We start from the raw sequence: 6,000 nt of genomic DNA, 5'->3' as shown, positions 1-6,000 counted from the left end.
CCCCTGGGGAGGGGGTAAACTTTACTATAGTTTATATAGGGAAATCACATTTTGGACCAACATTTGTTTTATAACCATTTGAAGTAATTCAATTTAGGTTAGCATTATCAGTATTAGGTAGCAGTTTGATAGTATGCACATATCAGCCCTGACTGACCCCCGGGGCTGATGGGTGGTGCCAAAAAGGGTCGAATTGACTGAAATTTCAAAAATCTTCTTCTCAAGACCAAGATATGGTAGAATCAAATACTCTTCATAGATGGAAGGGTGTTAAGGTGCTATACCAAAATTGTGAATTTCATGACCCTGGGGTCTCACGTTTACCCCTGGGGAGGGGGTAAACTTTGTTATCGTTTATATAGGGAAATCACATTTTGGACCAACATTTGTATAATTTCCATTGGAAGTTATTCAATTTGGGTTAGCATTATCAGTATTGGATAGCAGTTTGATGGTATGCACATATCAGCCCTGACTGACCCCTTGGGCTGATAGGTGGGGCCAAAAGGGTTGAATTGACTGAAATTTCAAAAATCTTTTTCCCGTGGGGAAGGAGGGGGGGGGGGGATTTATTATGGTTTATAATGGCAAATGATACTTTGAATATTACATGTTAATAACTTGTTTGGAATTATAACCTTGAGTTGACAGTTTGATACTTTGAAAATTTTGAGCCAGCCCTACCCCCAAGGGCTGTAGGGTTGGGCCCAAACGAGTCAGTGTGCTAAAATTTCGTCATTTTCCTTGTTTAGAATCAGAGGTGCTAGTTTCAAATACTTTTTAGTCTTAAATCTGTATGCTAGATATTGAATAAGGTGGTTTTATTGTTTTTTGTCACTGAATAATATTATTTCTGTTCATGTTAAAAACAAAATCAACTCTCTGTATAAATATATCAGGTGACCGTTAAGGCCCATGGGCCTCTTGTTTCCTTTCTCCTCATATTTCTACTTCTCATCATTTCTCCTGAATCAGATACATGGGTTTCTCTATAGCTGGTGCTTGCTGGATTATGTTCTGCCATATTGGTCTCTGAAAGTTTACTATGAATGACCCACATGTACAACAGGTTTCTATATTTACTATACATTGACTGGAAGATGTCTACTTATTGAAAAGGGGTGTCAGATGTAAATTATGTACAATATGTTTACATTAAAATAACGAGTGTATATCGTTGTATATTTTGTACATTCAATAGAGCATATCTACATTGGTAAAACAATGGGAACTGGGAAATGTTACTAGCGTTGCCGTGTACTAAAACATTATTTTTTGTGATGTAACACAACCTGGCATTCCCTGTCAGAATAAACTGACCAAGATCCGGTCATTTCCCGCCAACACATCAAAGTGCCAAAAGTCTTTCTTTGTCCAGTAGAAGTTTCACCACAGCAGTCATAAGTTTATCACAGTGAGATATGGAAGATGAAAGTAGAGTTGTACAGCTAAGACTAACACTTGAACAGATAGATGTAATTGCACCACTGTTCAATCATAATAATTGGGACTTTGATAATGCTGTGGTCAGTAACCCGTGGGATATATCTGAGGAGGAAACACAGCATGTTATCTCAACACATACTGCTGACCACCATTACCTGGAACCACTTGAAACAGCATGTGACCAGAGTGATGAATGTACTGGTGTGGCTGATAATGATCAAGAAGATGATAAAATAGAAGGTTGTAGAGACTGTTTATGTAACCCATGTTTTACTACATATGTGCAGGCATGGCTTGGAAATGGTGCACCTGCACATGCACGGAATTCTGAAATAAGGAAAACAAGGTACAGGAAATATTGGACATTATTGTCCCGTAGAGGTATATGGACAGACAACAGTTACAAACAGAGAAAAAGTGCACAAATGGGTAGAAGTGAAAATGATGGTTGTGTGTGGACCAAACAGGAATTTATTCCTGATTGTGTTTTGATACAAGTTCGAAACTTATATCCAAATCCTTCTGGAAAACATGGGTCATAAATGGGTGTAGTGGTTATTTTTATTACAAGAGGACAGATACAGGGATTGATACAGAGTGTAAAAAAAACCATAAACAGGAAAAAAGGTGTTTTGTGATTAATTCTTGGTGAATGGAGAGATATATCCTTTCAAAGTTGGTGAAATATTTGATGAAAAGCTTTTGCTACAAGGATGCAATTTTACTTATCTATGTATACACACTGTATGCATGCAATCATAGCTAGAGCCACGTGGGGAAACCATGTGGATTGAAATGAATGTTGTTGTATGGGGTTAGCAAAGGTCAACTTTCCTTATATGGAACAAGCAACTGTCAAATGAACAACACTTCAACATTTGTATTTCAAATTGCTACTTAATCATATTTTTTTCAAACAGGATATTTAGCAGATATGTCAATCATACTTTGAGGCAAATGCATGCCAAATTTCAGCAAAATAAATGATTGAAGTATAAGCTCCGCCCATTTCCTTTTATAGTCTCGGCCCCCCTTTAAGTCAATAATAAAGCCGTTTAGTATACCAAGTCACGTAATCAGTTTTTATCAATTAAGATGAAAACACGTGTATTGTACAAACATCACACGTGACCTTGTCGAACACGTAGTATCGTGTAAATGTTGCCTTCGACTCAGTCGAAAGCATAGTCGTCATTCGTTCGATACTGCTCTCAAGTGAATTCGCTTATACATGAAAATAATGTAAACATTACTTCAGCCATGCACGCGGTGACATAAGTAGCAGTCGGGGAAAGGCTTCGCACGCTTGTTCTTGATTTGAAATCTTTATACTAATTTACTTAAAACATTTCCGAAACTTCATTGCTTCAATTTTTACTGCAGTTTTTCCGACAGATAGCGGCACGATAACTATAAAAGCAGCGCGTATGCTATGTTTATATCAGAAGTTGAATATTTTAATTATTCATTACAGCAATATTTTAATGACGCTAAGTATGATTTTTTTCATGTTAAGTTTTAAATTTTATTGCCAAAACAAATATTATAAGACTCTTTCATGTCCAGTGGTGTAGGATGTGAGATAGAAATTGCCTGTACCCTTTTCTTACCCTAGACAGCTCACAAGGAAATGAGAGAAATATATATATAGAAACTAATAATAGTATAGCATACACATATCTGTAGATTTCATGATTATGATTCAGGGTAAGACATACTGGCCAACTTACTAAAGGTTCTTGATGGTTTAAATGATAATAAATGTGTTGTATCTTTTTTTCTAATTTACTATTCGGGATATATATATATGTCAAAAGAATAGTTTAAAATGCCTTGATTAAGATGTTTAAACCATATTATTATTACGAAAATATCATTCAGTTTTATTTTATGCTTACATGGTTGGCACCATTTTCAAGGTTGGGAGAAGACCACATGATCTCACTTTAGAAAAATTCGCTGAGGTCATCCTTGATAGAAAGTGTGGGCAAATATCATACATGAATATTTTAGCTAATTTAATAAATGATTACGGATACATGCAAAAACATTTTAAGGCCAATGCCACTTTAGGTAAAGGTATGTATTACTATAAAGATAATAACAAAGGTTTATTAGAATTTTACAAAAGATTGAGTGTATACACACATTCATTGAATTTTCTTATTACAACCAGTGTTATTAGGGTGTCACAAATTGATTGCACAAGCTGACATCAGTAGGAAAAGGAATTGGTCATAGAATGTTTATGTTTATTATATAAAATGAAGGCTCAAAAAAACCCAACAGTAATGTTAAAAAAGTATGTAAATATGATATTTATATTTTATAAGCATAAACACAGAAACCAAACCAATACGCTTATGTTTATGTTCTTCTAACACTGACAATGCTTATAACTGTATAAAAATAACAGTATTTTACAAAAATGTGAGAAATAACTGTAATACGAAGAAAAGTTTTCAAAACGTCACTTTAAACACCAACGTCAATTGTATTATTTTTTGAACTTTTATGATAATATAAAATTCATATATTTTAATGATTTTTAACCTTCATTGTAACTATTTTTCGTTCAAAGTTTATTATTTATTTCACCTTTTACTACAATATTTGATAACACTACTTATTTTCTGGCGTAAAGGTCACATCTGCGTGCCGGTCAACCTATCACTCGCTTTGTCACTGCTAATAATCCCACTGGTCCTCACCTCCCACAGTTTTGACATCCATTGTCTTACCTCGATCGTTGACATTTAATTATTATATTACAGGAAGATGACTAGACGATGTTTTCAATTTAGAACGCGTGAACAGCTTTGGCGCAGATGAGTGTCTTATACATTGAATATTCTTATGTATGGATAGACAGATTAGATATAAAATATTCATCCGGATAATTGTTCATGAGGATATTGTTTTTAGGGCAACGGTATGAACGTAAACGGTTTACATCCATATTGCTTGAAGCCCACTAGAATGTATATGAATGTAGCCGGTTTCCGTTTATGAATGTTAAGTATAAAACTTGGTATAAGATCAGAGGAGTAAAATTTATCAAGAAAATTATAATGAATTCATCTCAGGAACCAAAAAGCCTAGAATCATGATATTTATTAAGTAGCCTGCTTGAATGAGATGGTACAAAATTAGGAAACAAAGAGGACCTGGACTCTATTCAATTATGTCAAATGTGTCAAATGTGTTAAAAATATTTTAATAACGGAATAATGATGAGGCAAATGATTAAGAAATTTGGTCAAAAGCATGCCAGTGGGAAGGCTATTAGAATGAATCTTCAATGTACCTTTATAAATATCCATCTGGCCTAATTAATGTTCTTATTACACAAAGATGGATAAAAGAAACATCAGGAAATTATTTCGAACAAAGGGAATGTTAACCAGACCATCAGTAATATTTCAAAAAGCATAATTTTGCTACTCAAGTATAAATCAAACTCTCCAGATTTAGGAAATGCTTTTTTGATGCTTGATTTTGTTCCGTTTTTTGAATAGCACAAAAGCATTTGCCAACATTCAGGTGGGATTTCGAAGTATGAATAGTAAAATTTCCCCATAGTGAACGAACTTTGATATTTATTTGGACAATGAATCTTAAAATAACAACAAATGACCAATGCCGAAAATGTTATTGTACTCAGTTCAATCAGATGGACATTTAATAGCAATATACATAACTAACAAACAGAGGCAGGCATACACTGGCCAGCTTACGGTTTAATCTTCTTATTCAACAATCAAATCCGTTTTTGAGCAGGCAGGAAAAGTTTTATTTATTTTGATTTGGTTACTTAAAAAAAATATACAAAATTATTGATCTTGCATGAATAAGCTATTTCTCTGTGTGATATGAAGGTCGATATGTTTTTGTTATGCTCATTTGGGTGCTTTGTGATTTTGCTTTCAATACCGAGTTCTCGATGTGACGACGTGACATCACTTGGATTCGACTCAGATGTACCGGCGGGTGTGATTAATAAAAGAGATCAATTCAATCGATCGATAAGAAACTATTTGACACGTTACATAAAAGAAACATCCTTTGCCAGCTTAATGACGTTAAGAATAGTATTGCAAATCATTTGACCTTGACATGTACCAGATTTTCAAAAACAACTTGGTTTACAATATTGCATGAAAGACTATTCAAAACTATACATGGTTGTTCTGGATCGAACTTCGAAGGCATAAGGAAATTCATTTTAGTGACTTTGAGCGTTTTTTGTGCACAATGTTTTAAAAACGGCGTGATAAAACAAATTAAGATTTTAAGATTTGTGACCTTGTCAAACATGGTTAGAGGTGTTTTAATTTCCTTCAAATATGTGATAACATGATTTTACAATATTTAAGCATTAATCTATAATAATTGCTGTCCTTTTCCCTATTTCGCATTTTCTATTTGAACATGGTTAACGTTTGTCCCTATTTAAACTATATATGAGATAATACATGTTTTCAATAAAAAAAAATATTATTTTAAATAATTTTTATTTTCCAGATAGAGTTTTCCATTGGGGAAAATAATATT

General features: G+C 33.8%; 1 protein-coding gene across 1 annotated transcript in view; it reads left to right on the top strand.

Annotated features, from left to right (window-relative positions):
• The window catches only part of LOC110443672 (sodium-dependent lysophosphatidylcholine symporter 1-like), a 53,798-nt gene that overhangs the window by 39,514 nt on the left and 8,284 nt on the right, over positions 1 to 6,000 (top strand). The window lies entirely within an intron of this gene.

The sequence above is a fragment of the Mizuhopecten yessoensis genome, unplaced genomic scaffold, assembly GCF_002113885.1.
Source record: "Mizuhopecten yessoensis strain PY_sf001 unplaced genomic scaffold, ASM211388v2 scaffold716357, whole genome shotgun sequence".
Taxonomy (NCBI): Eukaryota; Metazoa; Mollusca; class Bivalvia; order Pectinida; family Pectinidae; genus Mizuhopecten; species Mizuhopecten yessoensis.
This window is presented reverse-complemented; position numbering and strand designations above follow the sequence as displayed.